The sequence below is a fragment of the Oncorhynchus nerka genome, linkage group LG4 (genome assembly GCF_034236695.1).
Source record: "Oncorhynchus nerka isolate Pitt River linkage group LG4, Oner_Uvic_2.0, whole genome shotgun sequence".
Taxonomy (NCBI): Eukaryota; Metazoa; Chordata; class Actinopteri; order Salmoniformes; family Salmonidae; genus Oncorhynchus; species Oncorhynchus nerka.
In genome coordinates this window covers 75,409,990-75,432,434 of record NC_088399.1, presented here as the reverse complement: position 1 = coordinate 75,432,434, position 22,445 = coordinate 75,409,990, and the positions used below count along the sequence as shown (strand labels likewise).

At 46.9% G+C, this 22,445-nt stretch overlaps 1 pseudogene; it reads right to left on the bottom strand.

Annotated features, from left to right (window-relative positions):
* LOC115128801 (triple functional domain protein-like) overlaps positions 1-22,445 on the bottom strand; it is a 141,183-nt pseudogene that overhangs the window by 78,617 nt on the left and 40,121 nt on the right.

The following is a 22,445-nucleotide window of genomic DNA, read 5'->3' as shown; positions in this document are numbered from 1 at the left end:
AAACTCCCATATGTATTGGGTGAAATAACACAATGTGCAGCAATAACAGAGTTGTGACCTGTTGCCACAAGAAAAAGGTGATGAAAAAGCAGTGAAGAACAAACCCCATTGTAAATACAACCTAAATTGATGTTTATTTATTTTGCCTTTTGTACTTTAACTATTTGCACATCATTACAATATGACATTTGAAATGTCTTTATTCTTTTGGAACTTTTGTGAGCGTAATGTTTACTGTACATTTGTATTGTTTATTTCACATTTGTTTATTATCTACTTCGTTTGCTTTGGCAATGTTAACATATGTTTCCCATGCCAAAAAAAAATGTTTAATTGAAATAGAAAATTGAGAGGAAGAGACAGAGAAAGAGAGACAGAGAGCGACTGAGACAGAGAGAGCGATTGTATTGATTTTAGTGCAGAGCTAAATGTCAGTGCCATTGTCCATCATCTAGCTGAGGCAATACATTAGATTCATCTCCTGCTTTAAAGGGGTAATCCACAAGGCATTCTATCATTCATTTATACGTCAGAAAATGTACAGTGCCTTCGGAAAGTATTCAGACCCCTAGACTTTTGAAAATGTTGTTACGTTACAGCCTTATTTTAAAATGTATTAAATGCATTTGTTCCGTCATCAATCTACACACAATACCATATAATGGCAAAGCAAAAACAGGTTCTTAGAACTGTTTTCAAATGTATTAAATGTAAAAAACTAAAATAATTACATTTACATAAGTATTCAGACCCTTTACTTAGTACTTTGTTGAAGCACCTCTGGCAGCGATTACAGCCTCAAGTCGTTGAGTATGACGCTACAAGCTTGGCACACCTGTATTTGGGGAGTTTCTCCCATTCTTCTCTGCAGATCTTCTCAAGCTCTGTCAGGTTGGATGGGAAGCGTCGCTGCACAGATACTTTCAGCCCTGTACAGAGATATTCCATCTGGTTCCAGTCCGGGCTCTGGCTGGGTCACTCAAGGATGTTAAGACACTTGTCCCGAAGCCACTCCTGCTTTGTCTTGGCTGTGTGTTTAGGGTGGTTGTCCTGTTGGAAGGTGAACCATCGCCCCAATCTGAGGTCCTGAGGGCTCTGGAGCAGGTTTTCATCAAGGATCTCTCTGTACTTTGCTCCGTTTATCTTTCCCTCAATCCTGACTAGCCTCCCAGGCCCTGCCACTGAAAAACATTCCCACAGCATGATGCTGCCACCACCATGCTTCACCGTAGGGATGTTGCCAGGTTTCCTCCAGACGTGATGCTTGGCATTCAGGCCAAAGAGTTCAATCTTGGTTTCATCAGACCAGAGAATCTTATTTTTCATGGTCTGAGAGTCCTTTAAGTGCCTTTTGGCAAACTCCAAGCAGGCTGTTATGTGCATTTTACTGAGGAGTGGCTCCCGTCTGGCCACTCTACCATAAAGGCCTGATTGGTGGAGTTCTGCAGAGATGGTTGTCCTTCTGGAAGATTGTCCTTCTGGAAGATTGTCCTTCTGGAAGGTTCTCCCATCTCCACAGAGGAACTCTGGAGCTCTGTAAGAGTGACCATCGGGTTCTTGGTCACCTCCCTAAACAAGGCCCTCCCCTGTTTGCTCAGTTTGGCCAGGCGGCCAGCCCTTGGTGGTTCCAAACGTCTTCCATTTCCATTTAAGAATGATGGAGGCCACTGTGTTCTTAGGGACCTTCAATGCAGCAGGTACCCCATTTTTTGGTATGGTTCCCCAGATCTGTGCCTCAACACAATCCTGTCTCTGAACTCTACGGACAATTCCTTCAACCTCATGGCTTGGTTTTTTCTCTGACATTCACCATTAACTGTGGGAACTTACATAGACAGGTGTGTGCCTTTCCAAATCATGTCCAATCAATTGAATTTACCTCAGGTAGACTTAAATCAAGTTGTAGAGACATCTTAAGGATGATCAATGAAAACAGGATGCACCTGAGCTCAATTTTGAGTGTCATAACAAAGGGTCTGAAAACTTATGTAAATAAGGTATCTGTTTTTTGTTTTTATACATTTGCAAACATTTCTAAAAAGCTGTTTTTGCTTTGTCATTATGAGGTAGTGTGTAGATTGATGAGGATTTTTATTTAATTGAATCCATTTTAACAAAATGTTGAAAGAGAGAAGGGGTCTGAATACTTTCTGTATGCGCAGTATGTACTGCAGAAACTGCAGAATGCCTCTAAAGTCATTGATAACCATTACGTAAGCCAGTATGGACACTGCTTCTAGTTATCTAACAGCCCGCTGCTCAGTGTGTGCGTGTATGTTGATTCCGGTCTGTGTGTTCTTACCATGCAGTTCATAGCGAAGTGGTTGTGTTGAGTTTGTAGCTCCATGGCGTGTGGGTGGTTGTTGCCGATCTCTGTGTAGCCGGCCAGGAACAGACCCTTGTTGTGCATGATCCAATCAAACATCTGTAAAAGTCGCACACACACGTTAGAGATGGGATAGGGCAGGCAGCCAACAGCTACAGATGGTAGACTGTGTTTGGTGGTGTATCTTTGTGTGTACTCTATGTGTTGAGTGTCTATGCTTTCACGTGTGCACGTATGTGTGTGATACATCTATATACATATATCAGCACAAAGCACAGGGAGAAGAGCAATGGACTGAGTGTCAAAAGAGAAAACCAACAGGCTTTTCAGAGCCAACTACTGTCCACGGTGTCCTAGCAACAAGCCTTTACCGCAGTCCAACACTGCAATCTGTCTACTTTACTGAAACAATCCATCTATTATCCCCTATTTATCAGTATATTAGACTAGAACTATTCACCCCCCCTTCACACACACAGCAAATCATACTAGCACCAGTAACTGTTGCACTTTCTTTTCTTTTCTTCCATCCATCCATCTATCCATCCATCCATCCATCCATCCATCCATCCATCCATCCATCCATCCATCCATCCATCCATCCATCCATCCATGGTACCTTCTCAGCATCCTGTTCAAAGAGGCGGAGCTGGAAACACTGGTCCAGCTGCAGTTTCCTGATGTGCCAGGCCTGGTGGAGCTGTTGTCGTGTGCTGTGGAGTTTGTCCAGCAGGGTGGCGACGCGTGGCACCAGCCCCTGGGTGTCAGTGTTACACACACCGCTGGCGTTAGAGTTCCTGTACGACTCACTGCTCTGGATACGCTGCAGCAACCTGGGAGAGGACACACACAACATACACAGACACATCATCAGAAGAGTAAAATTAGCATCACCATCAGTCTGTTTGTGAGTGAGTGAGTGAGTGAGTGAGTGAGTGGTGAGTGAGTGAGTGAGTGAGTGAGTGAGTGAGTGAGTGAGTGCACGCATGTCTGCGTCAATGTGTGTGTGCCTGTGTACGTGTGTTGCATAGCCTACCTCTGTCCCTCCGTATCCAGTTCCTCTATAGGAGCTTTGATGACCTTCTTCTTCAGCGTGGCGTGTTCCTCTATCATGCGCCGCGCCCCGTCCAGGTCCGTGGGGAAGTCTTTCCTCGCCACCACCTCCTGCATCTCCTCCAGCCTCGACAACATGTGACCCGCGTGCCCCGTAAACTCCTCAAACGCAACCCGCACCTGGAAAAGAACACAGATATGGATGTATTGATTAACTTCTGGTTGTAGTACTGACTAAGACAGCTACATTGTGTGTGTGTGTGTCTGCGCATATTTTAGTTTATATATATATATATATATATATTATCTAAAAAAAAAGGCAAACCATTGATTCATTGATTGATTCATTGATCGGCAGGATGTACCTCGATCCACTCATCATGGTTGTATTCAAGACTTCCCTCGAAGTCAGCGGTCAGCTGGGAGGGGTCAACCACCTTAGACAGACCCTCCAACGATACCATGGTGGTCTAGAGAGAATACGAGAGAGGGGGGAGGAAGAGAGGAGAGACGTGGGGGACAGAGAGAGAGAGATGAGGACGAAAGATGACAAGGGAAGGGAAAGATAGGGACAAGAGTGAGGGATAGAGAACATTTAAATCAATTCCAACTGAATCATCACAGCTTTTTGGTTCACAATGGTAGACAGGACCAGGAGAAGCTCACCCCGTGCCCACCCTGTGCCCACTCCGTGCCCTCACCCTGTGCCCACCCGGTGCCCACCCCGTGCCCTCACCCTGTGCCCAACTAGTGTCCACTCCGTCAGTGACCCACACAACACTAATGGTGATTCAGACACTCAGACAAAGTTTTGATTGGCTGTGACAAAAAGAGGAGTGGACAGAGATAAATGATTCTCTCTTCATATTGATAGTCTGATGATTAATGTAACGTTTTTTGGGGACATTTCTAAAATGACTTTTTGCTCAGAAAAGGTAAAGACATGTCTGTACAGATTGAGAAATATGGGAGAGATTGTTTCCATTCTCAAGTGCTTTATGTTGCCAAGATAATACCAACCCACACAGCAAGGTTAACACCCACACTCAGATTGAAGGATAGAGAGAGGAGAGAGGGATGAGGAGAGAGGGCTGAGGAGAGAGACCTGACAAAGCCTTGCGTGGGCAGGATGATAGTCAGAATGAGAGGAGTGATGGAAGAAACAAATGAAAGATGCAGCCCTCTAAATCCAAAGAAAGGCAGAGAGGAGAAAATCACAACAAGTCAAGGTTAGAATGTGTCAGCCCATCCCTCACTCTATTCCCCCATCCCTCACTCTATTCCCCCCATCCCTCACTCTATTCCCCCCATCCCTCACTCTATTCCCCCCTTCCCTCACTCTATTCCCTCCATCCCTCGCTCTATTCACTCCATCCCTCACTCCATTATCCCCATCCCTCGCTCTATTCCCCCATCCCTCACTCTATTCCCTCCATCCCTCACTCTATTCCCCCCATCCCTCACTCTATTCCCTCCATCCCTCGCTCTATTCCCCCATCCCTCACTCTATTCCCCCATCCCTCACTCTATTCCCCCATCCCTCACTCTATTCCCTCCACCCCTCGCTCTATTCCCTCCATCCCTCACTCCATTCCCCCATCCCTCGCTCTATTCCCCCATCCCTCACTCTATTCCCTCCATCCCTCACTCTATTCCCTCCATCCCTCGTTCTATTCCCCCATCCCTCACTCTATTCCCTCCATCCCTCGCTCTATTCCATCCATCTCTCGCTCTATTCCCTCCATCTCTCATTCTATTCTCCCCATATCTCGCTCTATTCCCTCCATCCCTCACTCTATTCCCCCCATCACTCGCTCTATTCCCTCCATCTCTCGCTCTATTCCCTCCATCTCTCACTCTATTCCCTCCATCCCTCGTTCTGTCCCCCATCCCTCGCTCTATTCCCCCCATCCCTTGTTCTATTCCCTCCATCCCTCGCTCTATTCCCCCATCCCTCACTCTATTCCCCCATCTCTCACTCTATTCCCCCATCCCTCACTCTATTCCCCCATCTCTCACTCTATTCCCCCTTCCCTCACTCTATTCCCTCCATTCCTCGCTCTATTCACTCCATCCCTCACTCCATTATCCCCATCCCTCGCTCTATTCCCCATCCCTCACTCTATTCCCTCCATCCCTCACTCTATTCCCCCATCCCTCACTCTATTCCCTCCATCCCTCGCTCTATTCCCCCATCCCTCACTCTATTCCCCCATCCCTCACTCTATTCCCCCATCCCTCACTCTATTCCCTCCACCCCTCGCTCTATTCCCTCCATCCCTCACTCCATTCCCCATCCTTCGCTCTATTCCCCATCCCTCACTCTATTCCCTCCATCCCTCACTCTATTCCCTCCATCCCTCGTTCTATTCCCCCATCCCTCACTCTATTCCCTCCATCCCTCGCTCTATTCCATCCATCTCTCGCTCTATTCCCTCCATCTCTCATTCTATTCTCCCCATATCTCGCTCTATTCCCTCCATCCCTCACTCTATTCCCCCCATCAATCGCTCTATTCCCTCCATCTCTCGCTCTATTCCCTCCATCTCTCACTCTATTCCCTCCATCCCTCGTTCTGTCCCCATCCCTCGCTCTATTCCCCCCATCCCTCGTTCTATTCCCTCCATCCCTCGCTCTATTCCACCCATATCTCGCTCTATTCCCCCCATCTCTCACTCTATTCCCCCATCTCTCACTCTATTCCCCCGATCTCTCACTCTATTCCCCCATCCCTCGCTCTGTCCCCCCAATCTCTCGCTCTGTTCCCTCCATCTCTCACTCTACTCCCCCATCTCTCATTCTATTCCCCCATCTCTCGCTCTATTCCCCCATCTCTCGCTCTATTCCCCCATCTCTCGCTCTATTCCCCCCATCTCTCGCTCTATTCCCCCATCTCTCACTCTATTCCCCCATCTCTCACTCTATTCCCCATCTCTCGCTCTATTCCCCCCATCTCTCACTCTATTCCCCCATCTCTCACTCTATTCCCCCATCTCTCACTCTCTATTCCCCATCTCTCACTATATTCCCCCATCCCTCGCTCTGTCCCCCATCTCTCGCTCTGTTCCCCCATCTCTCGCTCTGTTCCACCCATCTCTCATTCTATTCCCCGCCATCTCTCACTATATTCCCCCATCCCTCGCTCTGTCCCCCCATCTCTCGCTCTATTCCCTCCATCTCTCATTCTATTCCCCCATCTCTCGCTCTATTCCCTCCATCTCTCGTTCTATTCCCTCCATCTCTCGCTCTATTCCCCAATCCCTCGCTCTGTCCCCCATCTCTCACTCTGTTCCCCCATCTCTCACTCTATTCCCACCATATCTCGCTCTGTTCCCCCATCTCTCGCTCTGTTCCCCCATCTCTCACTCTGTTCCCCCCATCTCTCATTCTATTCCCCCATCTCTCGCTCTATTCCCCCCATCTCTCGTTCTATTCCCCCCATATCTCGCTCTATTCCCTCCATCTCTCGCTCTGTTCCCCCATCTCTCACTCTGTAACCCCCATCTCTCGTTCTATTCCCCCATCACTCGCTCTATTCCCTCCATCTCTCGCTCTATTCCCTCCATCTCTCACTCTATTTCCTCCATCTCTCACTCTATTCCCTCCATCCCTCGTTCTGTCCCCCATCCCTCGCTCTATTCACTCCATCTCTCACTCTATTCCCCCATCTCTCGCTCTATTCCCCCATCTCTCGCTCTATTCCCACCATATCTCGCTCTATTCCCTCCATCTCTCTCTCTATTCCCCCCATCTCTCGCTCTATTCCCCCATCTCTCACTCTATTCCCCCATCTCTCGCTCTATTCACTCCATCCCTCACTCCATTATCCCCATCCTCGCTCTATTCCCCATCCCTCACTCTATTCCCTCCATCCCTCACTCTATTCCCCCATCCCTCATCCCTCCATCCCTCTCTATTCCCCCATCCCTCACTCTATTCCCCCATCCCTCACTCTATTCCCCCATCCCTCACTCTATTCCCTCCACCCCTCGCTCTATTCCCTCCATCCCTCACTCCATTCCCCCATCCTCGCTCTATTCCCCCATCCCTCACTCTATTCCCTCCATCCCTCACTCTATTCCCTCCATCCCTCGTTCTATTCCCCATCCCTCACTCTATTCCCTCCATCCCTCGCTCTATTCCATCCATCTCTCGCTCTATTCCCTCCATCTCTCATTCTATTCTCCCCATATCTCGCTCTATTCCCTCCATCCCTCACTCTATTCCCCCATCAATCGCTCTATTCCCTCCATCTCTCGCTCTATTCCCTCCATCTCTCACTCTATTCCCTCCATCCCTCGTTCTGTCCCCATCCCTCGCTCTATTCCCCCATCCCTCGTTCTATTCCCTCCATCCCTCGCTCTATTCCACCCATATCTCGCTCTATTCCCCCATCTCTCACTCTCCCCCATCTCTCACTCTATTCCCCCATCTCTCACTCTATTCCCCCATCTCTCGCTCTGTTCCCCCATCTCTCGCTCTGTTCCCCCATCTCTCGCTCTACTCCCCCATCTCTCATTCTATTCCCCATTCTCCCCTCTCGCTCTATTCCCCCATCTCTCGCTCTATTCCCCCATCTCTCGCTCTATCTCGCTCTATTCCCCCCCCATCTCTCTCTCTATTCCCCCATCTCTCACTCTATTCCCCCATCTCTCGCTCTATTCCCCCATCTCTCACTCTGTCTATTCCTCCATCTCTCATTCTCCCCGCCATCCCCCCCATCCCTCGCTCTATTCCCCCATCTCTCGCTCTATTCCCTCCATCTCTCATCTATTCCCCCATCTCTCGCTCTATCCCTCCATCTCTATTCCCTCCATCTCTCGCTCTATTCCCCATCCCTCGCTCCCCCCATCTCTCACTCTATTCCCCCCATCTCTCATTCTATTCCCCCATCCCTCACTCTATTCCCCCCATCCCTCGCTCTATTCCCCCCATCCTCACTCTGTTCCCCCATCCTCCCTCTATTCCTCCATCCCTCTTGTTCTATTCCCCATCCCTCACTCTATTCCCTCCATCCCTCACTCTATTCCCTCCATCCCTCACTCTATTCCCTCCATCCCTCCATCCCTCGCTCTATTCCCCCCATCCCTCACTCTATTCCCCCATCCCTCACTCTATTCCCCCATCCCTCGCTCTATTCCCCCATCCCTCACTCTATTCCCTCCATCCCTCCCTCCACTCTATTCCCTCCATCCCTCGTTCTCCTCGTTCCCCCCATCCCTCACTCTATTCCCTCCATCCCTCGCTCTATTCCATCCATCTCTCTCGCTCTATTCCCTCCATCTCTCATTCTATTCTCCCCATATCTCGCTCTATTCCCTCCATCCCTCACTCTATTCCCCCATCAATCGCTCTATTCCCCCATCTCTCGCTCTATTCCCTCCATCTCTCACTCTATTCCCTCCATCCCTCGTTCTGTCCCCCATCCCTCGCTCTATTCCCCCATCCCTCGTTCTATTCCCTCCATCCCTCGCTCTATTCCACCCATATCTCGCTCTATTCCCCCATCTCTCACTCTATTCCCCATCTCTCACTCTATTCCCCCATCTCTCACTCTATTCCCCCATCCCTCGCTCTGTCCCCCCAATCTCTCGCTCTGTTCCCCCATCTCTCACTCTACTCCCCCATCTCTCATTCTATTCCCCCATCTCTCGCTCTATTCCCCCATCTCTCGCTCTATTCCCCAATCTCTCGCTCTATTCCCCCATCTCTCTCTATTCCCCCATCTCTCACTCTATTCCCCCATCTCTCACTCTATTCCCCCATATCTCGCTCTATTCCCCCCATCTCTCACTCTGTTCCCCCCATCTCTCGCTCTGTTCCACCCATCTCTCATTCTATTCCCCCCATCTCTCACTATATTCCCCCATCCTCTCTGCCCCATCTGTCCCCCCCATCTCTCGCTCTATTCCCTCCATCTCTCATTCTATTCCCCATCTCTCGCTCTATTCCCTCCATCTCTCGTTCTATTCCCTCCATCTCTCGCTCTATTCCCCAATCCCTCGCTCTGTCCCCCATCTCTCACTCTGTTCCCCCATCTCTCGCTCTATTCCCCCATCTCTCTCTCTATTCCCACCATCTCTCGCTCTGTTCCCCCCATCTCTCACTCTGTTCCCCATCTCTCGCTCTATTCCCCCATCTCTTGTTCTATTCCCCCATATCTCGCTCTATTCCCTCCATCTCTCGCTCTGTTCCCCCATCTCTCACTCTGTTCCCCCATCTCTCGTTCTATTCCCCCCCATCCTCACTCTATTCCTCCATCCCTCACTCTCTATTCCCTCCATCTCTCAAATATTCCCTCCATCTCTCAATGTATTCCCTCCATCCCTCGCTCTATTCCCCCATCCCTCACTCTATTCCCCCATCCCTCACTCTATTCCCCCATCCCTCACTCTATTCCCTCCATCCCTCTCTCTATTCCCCCATCTCTCACTCCATTCCCCCATCCCTCTCTATTCCCCATCCCTCATTATTCCCTCCATCCCTCGCTCTATTCCCCATCCCTCACTCTATTCCCTCCATCCCTCACTCTATTCCTCCCATCCCTCACTCTATTTGTAAGTCGCTCTGGATAAGAGCGTCTGCTAAATGACTTAAATGTAAATGTAAATGTATTCCCTCCATCCCTCGCTCTATTCCCCCATCCCTCACTCTATTCCCCCATCCCTCACTCTATTCCCCCATCCCTCACTCTATTCCCTCCACCCCTCGCTCTATTCCTCCATCCCTCACTCCATTCCCCCATCCCTCGCTCTATTCCCCCATCCCTCACTCTATTCCCTCCATCCCTCGTTCTATTCCCCCATCCCTCACTCTATTCCCTCCATCCCTCGCTCTATTCCATCCATCTCTCGCTCTATTCCCTCCATCTCTCATTCTATTCTCCCCATATCTCGCTCTATTCCCTCCATCTCTCATTCTATTCTCCCCATCTCTCACTCTATTCCCTCCATCCCTCGCTCTATTCCCCCATATCTCGCTCTATTCCCCCATCTCTCACTCTATTCCCCCATCTCTCACTCTATTCCCCCATCCCTCGCTCTGTTCCCTCCATCTCTCACTCTACTCCCATCTCTCATTCTATTCCCCCATCTCTCGCTCTATTCCCCCATCTCTCGCTCTATTCCCCCATCTCTCGCTCTATTCCCCCCATCTCTCACTCTATTCCCCCATCTCTCACTCTATTCCCCATCTCTCACTCTATTATATTCCCCCCATCTCTCACTCTGTTCCCCCATCTCTTGTTCTATTCCCTCCATCTCTTGCTCTATTCCCCAATCCCTCGCTCTGTCCCCCCCATCTCTCACTCTGTTCCCCCCATCTCTCGCTCTATTCCCCCATCTCTCACTCTATTCCCACCATATCTCGCTCTGTTCCCCCATCTCTCGCTCTGTTCCCCCCATCTCTCACTCTGTTCCCCCCATCTCTCATTCTATTCCCCCATCTCTCGCTCTATTCCCCCATCTCTCGTTCTATTCCCCCATATCTCGCTCTATTCCCTCCATCTCTCGCTCTGTTCCCCCCATCTCTCACTCTGTTCCCCCCCATCTCTCGCTCTATTCCCCCCATCTCTCGCTCTATTCCCCCATCTCTCGCTCTATTCCCTCCATCTCTCGTTCTATTCCCTCCATCTCTCGCTCTATTCCCCAATCCCTCGCTCTGTCCCCCATCTCTCACTCTGTTCCCCCCATCTCTCGCTCTATTCCCCCATCTCTCTCTCTATTCCCACCATATCTCGCTCTGTTCCCCCATCTCTCACTCTGTTCCCCCATCTCTCATTCTATTGCCCCATCTCTCGCTCTATTCCCCCATCTCTCGTTCTATTCCCCATATCTCGCTCTATTCCCTCCATCTCTCGCTCTGTTCCCCCATCTCTCGCTCTGTTCCCCCCATCTCTCGTTCTATTCCCCATCACTCGCTCTATTCCCTCCATCTCTCGCTCTATTCCCTCCATCTCTCGCTCTATTCCCTCCATCTCTCAATCTATTCCCTCCATCTCTCACTCTATTCCCTCCATCCCTCGTTCTGTCCCCATCCCTCGCTCTATTCCCCCATCTCTCGCTCTATTCCCACCATATCTCGCTCTATTCCCTCCATCTCTCTCTCTATTCCCCCATCTCTCGCTCTATTCACTCCATCCCTCACTCCATTATCCCCATCCCTCGCTCTATTCCCCATCCCTCACTCTATTCCCTCCATCCCTCACTCTATTCCTCCCATCCCTCACTCTATTCCCTCCATCCCTCGCTCTATTCCCCCATCCCTCACTCTATTCCCCCATCCCTCACTCTATTCCCTCCACCCCTCGCTCTATTCCCTCCATCCCTCACTCCATTCCCCCATCCCTCGCTCTATTCCCCCATCCCTCACTCTATTCCCTCCATCTCTCATTCTATTCCCCCATCTCCCGCTCTATTCCCTCCATCTCTCGTTCTATTCCCTCCATCTCTCGCTCTATTCCCCAATCCTCGCTCTGTCCCCCATCTCTCACTCTGTTCCCCCATCTCTCGCTCTATTCCCCCATCTCTCTCTCTATTCCCACCATATCTCGCTCTGTTCCCCCCATCTCTCACTCTGTTCCCCCCATCTCTCATTCTATTCCCCCATCTCTCGCTCTATTCCCCCATCTCTCGTTCTATTCCCCCATATCTCGCTCTATTCCCTCCATCTCTCGCTCTGTTCCCCCCATCTCTCACTCTGTTTCCCCCATCTCTCGTTCTATTCCCCCATCACTCGCTCTATTCCCTCCATCTCTCGCTCTGTTCCCTCCATCTCTCAATCTATTCCCTCCATCTCTCACTCTATTCCCTCCATCCCTCGTTCTGTCCCCCATCCCTCGCTCTATTCCCCCCATCTCTCGCTCTATTCCCACCATATCTCGCTCTATTCCCTCCATCTCTCTCTCTATTCCCCCCATCTCTCGCTCTATTCACTCCATCCCTCACTCCATTATCCCCATCCCTCGCTCTATTCCCCCATCCCTCACTCTATTCCCTCCATCCCTCACTCTATTCCTCCCATCCCTCACTCTATTCCCTCCATCCCTCTATTCCCCATCCCTCACTCTATTCCCCCATCCCTCACTCTATTCCCCCCATCCCTCACTCTATTCCCTCCACCCCTCGCTCTATTCCCTCCATCCCTCACTCCATTCCCCCATCCCTCGCTCTATTCCCCCATCCCTCACTCTATTCCCTCCATCCCTCGTTCTATTCCCCCATCCCTCACTCTATTCCCTCCATCTCTCACTCTGTTCCCCCCATCTCTCGCTCTATTCCCCCATCTCTCGCTCTATTCCCCCATCTCTCGCTCTATTCTCTCCATCTCTCACTCTATTCCCCCATCTCTCGCTCTATTCCCCCATCTCTCACTCTATTCCCTCCATATCTCACTCTATTCCCTCCATCTCTCGCTCTATTCCCCCCATCTCTCACTCTATTCCCCCATCCCTCGCTCTGTCCCCCCATCTCTCGCTCTGTTCCCCCATCTCTCGCTCTGTTCCCCCCATCTCTCACTCTGTTCCCCCCATCCCTCGCTCTGTCCCCCAGCTCTCGCTCTGTTCCCCCATCTCTTGCTCTGTTCCACCCATCTCTCGTTCTATTCCCCCCATCTCACACTATATTCCCCATCCCTCGCTCTGTCCCCCCATCTCTCGCTCTGTTCCCCCCATCTCTCGCTCTGTTCCACTCATCTCTCGTTCTATTCCCCCATCTCTCGTTCTATTCCCCCATCTCTCGCTCTATTCCCTCCATCTCTCGTTCTATTCCCTCCATCTCTCGCTCTATTCCCCCCATCTCTCGCTCTATTCCCTCCATCTATCACTCTATTCCCTCCATCTCTCGCTCTATTCCCTCCATCTCTCGCTCTATTCCCTCCATCTCTCGCTCTATTCCCTCCATCTCTCGCTCTATTCCCTCGCTCTATTCCCTCCATCTCTTATACAGTAATGTTCCATCTGTTTCAGCTCCTAATGGAATGTTAATATTTAATTTTCACATTTTAAAAGCATAACCCAGCATTGGACGACAAAGTGATTTTACAGAGCAAAATGTGGTGCTGAAACCACACACACATGCACGTACACAAACGCAGGCACGGCCTCACACGCACACACACACGCACGCACAGCAGGGTAGAGAGCAGGTGGTGTTTAATCCTGTATGTGTATTTTGCCCTGTGGCAACTGGCTGACAGTGACATGGCTTCACACACCATCAACCAATCGAAACAAGCCAATACACCCGTGGTTCTGCTCTAACAGGGTGTGCAACTGCGTGTGTGTATGTTAACTTAATACAACAACAAAAAGTAGAGCTCCACGCATTATCACATTAGACACAGCAAATAAAACGGTATATAAATCAAACCAAATAGCATATCACTCCATTACATTATTGCCTTGCTCTGCAGGATTTAACACTATTACATTATTGCCTTGCTCTGCAGGATTTAACACTATTAAATTATTGCCTTGCTCTGCAGGATTTAACACTATTACATTATTGCCTTGCTCTGCAGGATTTAACAATATTACATTATTGCCTTGTTCTGCAGGATTTAACACTATTACATTATTGCCTTGCTCTGCAGGATTTAACACTATTACATTATTGCCTTGCTCTGCAGGATTTAAAACTATTACATTATTGCCTTGCTCTGCAGGATTTAACACTATTACATTATTGCCTTGCTCTGCAGGATTTAACACTATTACATTATTGCCTTGCTTTGCAGGATTTAAAACTATTACATTATTGCCTTGCTCTGCAGGATTTAAAACTATTACATTATTGCCTTTCTCTGCAGGATTTAACACTATTACATTATTGCCTTGCTCTGCAGGATTTAAAACTATTACATTATTGCCTTGCTCTGCAGGATTTAACACTATTACATTATTGCCTTGCTCTGCAGGATTTAACACTATTACATTATTGCCTTGCTTTGCAGGATTTAAAACTATTACATTATTGCCTTGCTCTGCAGGATTTAAAACTATTACATTATTGCCTTGCTCTGCAGGATTTAACACTATTACATTATTGCCTTGCTCTGCAGGATTTAACACTATTAAATTATTGCCTTGCTCTGCAGGATTTAACACTATTACATTATTGCCTTGCTCTGCAGGATTTAACACTATTACATTATTGCCTTGCTCTGCAGGATTTAACACTATTACATTATTGCCTTGCTCTGCAGGATTTAACACTATTACATTATTACCTTGCTCTGCAGGATTTAAAACTATTACATTTACATGCCTTGCTCTGCAGGATTTAAAACTATTACATTATTGCCTTGCTCTGCAGGATTTAACACTATTACATTATTGCCTTGCTCTGCAGGATTTAAAACTATTACATTATTGCCTTGCTCTGCAGGATTTAACACTATTACATTATTGCCTTGCTCTGCAGGATTTAACACTATTACATTATTGCCTTGCTCTGCAGGATTTAACACTATTACATTATTGCCTTGCTCTGCAGGATTTAAAACTATTACATTATTGCCTTGCTCTGCAGGATTTAACACTATTACATTATTGCCTTGCTCTGCAGGATTTAACACTATTAAATTATTGCCTTGCTCTGCAGGATTTAACACTATTACATTATTGCCTTGCTCTGCAGGATTTAACACTATTACATTATTGCCTTGCTCTGCAGGATTTAACACTATTACATTATTGCCTTGTTCTGCAGGATTTAACACTATTACATTATTACCTTGCTCTGCAGGATTTAAAACTATTACATTATTGCCTTGCTCTGCAGGATTTAAAACTATTACATTATTGCCTTGCTCTGCAGGATTTAACACTATTACATTATTGCCTTGCTCTGCAGGATTTAAAACTATTACATTATTGCCTTGCTCTGCAGGATTTAACACTATTACATTATTGCCTTGCTCTGCAGGATTTAACACTATTACATTATTGCCTTGCTCTGCAGGATTTAACACTATTACATTATTGCCTTGCTCTGCAGGATTTAACACTATTACATTATTGCCTTGCTCTGCAGGATTTAAAACTATTACATTATTGCCTTGCTCTGCAGGATTTAACACTATTACATTATTGCCTTGCTCTGCAGGATTTAACACTATTATATTATTGCCTTGCTCTGCAGGATTTAACACTATTACATTATTGCCTTGCTCTGCAGGATTTAACACTATTATATTATTGCCTTGCTCTGCAGGAGCAGCTTGTGTGTGTCAAAACAAGCAGCTCCTAACAATACCCCATTGTGATTCTAAATCAAAAATATAATACAGCAGAACATAACAGAGCAGTAGACTTCCATCTGACAGTTAACACACACTATATACCATGTTGCTGTTGAGTTTGTTCTGATTGGGCTGAAGGCACTGGTATTAAAATGCATTGGAAGAACAAAAAATGCCATAATAAAAGGCCTGTCAAAGATAAGACGCTAATAACGTGTTATGGCATATTTTCTTCGGATGCCGTTAATCGCATCTCCATTTCTTCAGTGCACAGACCCTTTTAAGCGCACGTGTTTCCACACTGACCCTTTAAAGCACAACAAACGCACACACACTGTGCAATGTGCACTCTTTCTCATTAGCTGTCTGTCTCTATAGATGGATTGGTTGTTTAGCAACAAAACTGACGCGAGTGCAATTTTGGGGCAAAACAGACAGGGTTGGCATAGATTGTTGACAACATGCTGTATTCGTCACCAAGTGCTTACTGAAAACATAAATACATTTGCACAATTTGCGCTTTTTGTCTCTCAAATACATCGGTACAGTTGTTGGTTAGCTAGCTAGCGAATTTTAGCATTCACATGAAATAAGGCAAAACACATCAAACCAAGACATAGTAAGTATCAAGAGCGAGATACAGCTAGCTGAAACAAGCCACCTATGATTCCCCACATGGCAGCTTCTTGTCATTGTCGCTCGCTGTCTGACTGCTCAGAATTATGACAAAGCACGGCTTCTGGCCACAGAAATGCGAGCGCATCATTTCCGTTATAAAGCCAACCCATCTACTGTGGTGCTTAAACATCCATTATGTGCGCTGCTTTCAGCAACCATTTTAAGGAAAGTTCAACCATTAACACATTCCCAGGCGTTTCTTTAGATAACAGTAAAAACAAAAAATTGTACAGAAGTAGCTTGCTCATTGTGCTAGCGTTACCTAGCTAGCTAACCCAAATAATGTTTACAACGGCTGAATGCCTCTTGATTCAACTAACTTCCCACAATTATTTAAAATCAGAACAGGAAATCCATTCCATTTAGCTAGGCTACTGTTTTTGTTGTAGTTCATAGGTCAAAAGATTTAAGCAAATTATCCCAATTGTAGTACTAGCAGCTTGAGACTAGTTCATGTTGAAGAACATGGATATGTAGCCTAGGCTAGATAATAGTTCTGACATTTTACATGAACTCAGACCTGGCTGATCTATTGTCATTGTCTTCTGTGGGATTCACAGCATTGTTGGACAGGTTTAAAAGCTTTTTGGTCTTTGTATCCATAGAGCCAGTTATTTTTTACCAATAGTCAACCCCCCAATCAGAAAAAGGGAGAATGCTAATTTAGAATGCCTGAAGCTTTAACAGTGTGTGTGTGTGTGTGTGCATGCAAGTGCTAAACTTCAAAAACATTGATAACAGGTAGTAGGCCTGAAAATATTGGGAGCATTAGGCCTAATAGCTAGCTGTATGTTAGTGGCTTTTGTGTTGTGTATGGTAAAAATGTCATTAAAACATTCTGATAAAAATTATTTGATGTTTATTTAATTATATCAAAACATAGTATGCCTATAACTCACTGCACTGCTTTTTTTTGTGCAAATTTGAGCTAATTCTAAAATCGTAATTAATTATGATTAACTAAAGTCCTTTACTACAATTCATTATTTTAATTGCTTGATTGACCCCAAAAAACTATATGAACCTCAAAATCAAGTTTGAGGTACACCAAATCGCTGCAATTGAATAAAGAAAAACAGTCATTTTACCTCAAATTCGAACTTGGAGCTGCCGAAGTTGGTGCGTTGTTTCTGCCAGAAGTTGTCTGGTTTGATGATGAGCGCTATGTGTATACAGCAGGGGAACGACTCCTGGAGGATCTTCAGTAGAGGTTTGATACTGTCCCATTTACTGCCTCGCATGTCTACTATGACTGTGAAGCCATGCTGGATCACCTCCTCACTGGACAAGGGGAGGGAGGGAGGAGGATGAGGGAGGGGGTGGGAGGAAGGAGAGGGAAGGTGGTAGCGAAAGATAGGGTGGAGGGAGGTGTGGAGGGAGAGAGAAGGTAGGAGGGGAGAGGTGGTAGCGAAAGAGTGAGAGTGGGAGGGTGGGAAAGGGGAGGGAGCAGAGAGAGAAGTGGTAGAGACAGAGGGAGGAGGGTGAGTGGGAGGTAGAGAAAGAGAGGAAAGGGAGGAGGTTGGGAGAGAATCAAAACAAACCATGAGATGGAGATGACGCATTTTCTGTACTGTGAAAAGCACACATAGCATGCACTACAACGCACGGACGGACGCGCACACAAACACACAAGTACAGTGATTTCCAGCCAGATAAGAAAAATCTGCAACCTAACACTCAGTATAACGACCAAAACAAAGCAGAAGAGACTGAATCCATCATCAGCATCAAGACCGTAGTTAAACTAATCTTGTCCCACTGCACTATACATCCTGCATGGCTAGTAATAAACAGCCTCTAGTCATCCCACCATGTCTTTTCCTCTATTCCCTCTCTCTGTGGACCACAACAGAGAGTTCTCTCTCTCTCTCTCTCTTTCTCTCTCTCGGGCGAATACTCACTCTCTTTTAGGATCTATCCTTCATCTCTCTCAATCCCTTTATTCCCTCCCAAGACTATTTCTGGATTCCTTCTCTTTCTATCCATCCTTCCATCCTCTGTCTGTCTATTTGTTTGTCAGCTAAAGAGAGTCTGCAGATGTTTTCCAGGTAAACTAAAACTAAAACAGAAACTCTGACTCCCTATACACTGAAAAGAGAGGGAGAGAACACACAAACACAGAAATACATTATACAGAGGATAGAGTGAAAAAGCTAAGAGAGATCAACATCTCATTTACATAGAGAGCGAGAAGAGCCATTAAAGAGATTTTTAATGAGGAGAGAGCGATACGATGGAGAGCGAGGAGAGACGTACCTAGAAGGAGACAGCAGCAGCGTAGACCTACTCAAACTTAGCCAACAACTATTACTGAGCAGATACAGCAACCGTACCGCCTCTGCTGCTGCGACACTGTTGTTCACACACACCTCTCCGCACATGCTCTCTCTCTTTCTCTCTCTCTCGCTCTATCCTCTTCCCCTCGCTGTCTCCATCTCTCACTCCCTCCTTTTCGTTTCCGACTCCCCATCCCTCTCGCTATCCCTCCCTCCTCCTCGGTCCGACTCTCCATCTCTCCATCCATCTCTCTCTCCCTCTCTCTAGTGACAGTGTGGAGGAAGGGTTCTTGGCAGCAGAGGAGCTGCAGCAGGTATTCTGGCCCACAATATCTCTCTCTTTGTTTTCATCACTCCATTTTTCTCTTCCTCCCTCCCCCGCTCTCTGTCTCTCGTGTTTGGCTAAAGATCTGAATCCAAGAGACTAAACCAACCATACAAATATACACACAATATGTACGCATGCAGACACTGTACACACACAAAGACACAAACAGACATACTTGGGGATGCCAGCGAGGTACGCTATGAGTCTTCTGAGGTCGTCGGCTCGTATTCTGTCATGGTTACTGCGTGAAGGAAACGTTAACACTGGACCACCGCGTCTGTCTCTGCCCCCTGGAACACACAGGATAAAACAATCAACTTAGAGAGTGAACACACACACACACACACAGAGAGGATAAAACGGTCAGCTTAGAGCACAGTGCAGCATACACACACACACACACACACACACACACACACACACACACACACACACACAGAGGATAAAACGGTCAGCTTAGAGCACAGTGCAGCATACACACACACACACAAACACACACACACACACACACACACACACACCTCTGCCTCCTGGTGAACATAGACCGAAACAGAGAGTTATATTCCCATGAGTACGATCATGGCCACAGTCAGTAACAGGTACTCAGAGGCAGGGAAAACATTTATTTTTTATCAGGAAAACTATATAGCAGTATACAGAAACATAGAACTATTTCTATAGAAACCCTGTGGTCATTTCTTTGACTATATCAATATGTGTTATGTAGACCTAATTGTATCTGGATATACAATCTATACCACCCTCCACCCCCACATTTCTTCATATTTCAATACCTCCCTACTCATTTCCTACACCACCCTCTTCCTTTCACCCTCCCTCCCTCCCCAAACCACTCCTCTCCTTTCAAAGCCAATTACTTTCCAAAATGCATTGATGGGAAATGGTTATGACAGACAGTAACTAATCACTATAGCAACCACTTACTCAGACCCTCCTCTCTCTTCCTCTCTTTATTTCTCTCTCTGAGTCATACTTCTGTTTATTATGGTCTGTCAGTGACCTTGGCCACACACAGGAGGAGAATGGAGTCAGACAAAAGAGGAAGAGGAATTACACACAGACACAAACACACACACAGTTACAAACACACAGTCACAAACACACACAGTCAGTCACAAACACACACAGTCACAAACACACAGTCACAAACACACACAGTCACAAACACACAGTCACAAACACACACAGTCACAAACACACACAGTCACAAACACACACACATTTATTCCTCCTGCTTCGGCGCGATGAGAAACATTGAACACTAAAATAGTCGAGAGCTGGCAGGAAGAACAGACGAGAGGTCAAAGGTCAAGTGTCTGGGGTCTGATCCCTCACTAGCCACAGCTATAATGTTTTCTGCCCCTCCCAAAATATATAATTTGTAGATAATTGGCCCTCTTTCTGGGATTCACCCACAAACAGGACCAAGCCTGACCTGCTGAGGAGTGACGGACTCCATCCTAGCTGGAGGGGTGCTCTCGTCTTATCTACCAACATAGACAGGGCTCTAACTCTTCTAGCTCCACAATGAAATAGGGTGCAGACCAGGCAGCAGGCTGTTAGCCAGCCTGCCAGCTTAGTGGAGTCTGCCACTAGCACAGTCAGTGTAGTCAGCTCAGCTATCCCCATTGAGACCGTGTCTGTGCCTCAACCTGGGTTGGGCAAAACTAAACATGGCGGTGTTCGCCTTAGCAATCTCACTAGGATAAAGACCTCCTCCATTCCTGTCATTATTGAAAGAGATCATGATACCTCACATCTCAAAATAGGGCTACTTAATGTTAGATCCCTCACTTCAAAGGCAATTATAGTCAATGAACTAATCACTGATCATAATCTTGATGTGATTGGCCTGACTGAAACATGGCTTAAGCCTGATAAATTTACTGTGTTAAATGAGGCCTCACCTCCTGGCTACACCATATCCCCCGTGCATCCCGTAAAGGCGGAGGTGTTGCTAACATTTACGACATTTACGTTTTCGTCTTTTGAGCTTTTAGTCATGAAATCTATGCAGCCTACTCAATCACTTTTTATAGCTACTGTTTACAGGCCTCCTGGGCCATATAGAGCGTTCCTCATTGAGTTCCCTGAATTCCTATCGGACCTTGTAGTCATAGCAGATAATATTATAATTTTTGGTGACTTTAATATTCACATGGAAAAGTCCACAGACCCACTCCAAAAGGCTTTCGGAGCCATCATCGACTCAGTGGGTTTTGTCCAACATGTCTCTGGACCTACTCACTGTCACTGTCATACTCTGGACCTAGTTTTGTCCCATGGAATAAATGTTGTGGATCTTAATGTTTTTCCTCATAATCCTGGACTATCGGACCACCATTTTATTACGTTTGCAATTGCAACAAATTATCTGCTCAGACCCCAACCAAGGAACATCAAAAGTCGTGCTATAAATTCACAGACAACACAAAGATTCCTTGATGTCCTTCCAGACTCCCTCTGTCTACCCAAGGACGCCAAAGGACAAAAATCAGTTAACCACCTAACTGAGGAACTCAATTTAACCTTGCGCAATACCCTAGATGCAGTTGCACCCCTAAAAAGTAAAAACATTTCTCATAAGAAACTAGCTCCCTGGTATACAGAAAATACCCGAGCTCTGAAGCAAGCTTCCAGAAGATTGGAACGGAAATGGCGCCACACCAAACTGGAAGTCTTCCGACTAGCTTGGAAAGACAGTACCGTGCAGTATCGAAGAGCCCTTACTGCTGCTCGATCATCCTATTTTTCCAACTTAATTGAGGAAAATAAGAACAATCCGAAATTCCTTTTTGATACTGTCGCAAAGCTAACTAAAAAGCAGCATTCCCCAAAGAGGATGGCTTTCACTTCAGCAGTAATAAATTCATGAACTTCTTTGAAGAAAAGATCACGATTATTAGAAAGCAAATTATGGACTCCTCTTTAAATCTGCGTATTCCTTTAAAGCTCAGTTGTCCTGAGTCTGCACAACTCTGCCAGGACCTAGGATCAAGAGAGACACTCAAGTGTTTTAGTACTATATCTCATGACACAATGATGAAAATAATCATGGCCTCTAAACCCTCAAGCTGCATACTGGACCCTATTCCAACTAAACTACTGAAAGAGCTGCTTCCTGTGCTTGGCCCTCCTATGTTGAACATAATAAACGGCTCTCTATCCACCGGATGTGTACCAAACTCACTAAAAGTGGCAGTAATAAAGCCTCTCTTGAAAACGCCAAACCTTGACCCAGAAAATATAAAAAACTATTCGGCCTATATTCGAATCTTCCATTCCTCTCAAAATTGTTAGAAAAGGCTGTTGCGGAAAGGCTCTGGAGCAACGAACCGCCCTTGCTGTCTCTGCCTGGCCGGTTCCCCTCTTTCCACTGGGATTCTCTGCCTCTAACCCTATTACAGGGGGCTGAGTCACTGGCTTACTAGGGCTCTTTCATACTGTCCCTAGGAGGGGTGCGTCACTTGAGTGGGTTGAGTCACTGATGTGATCTTCCTGTCTGGGTTGGCGCCCCCCCTTG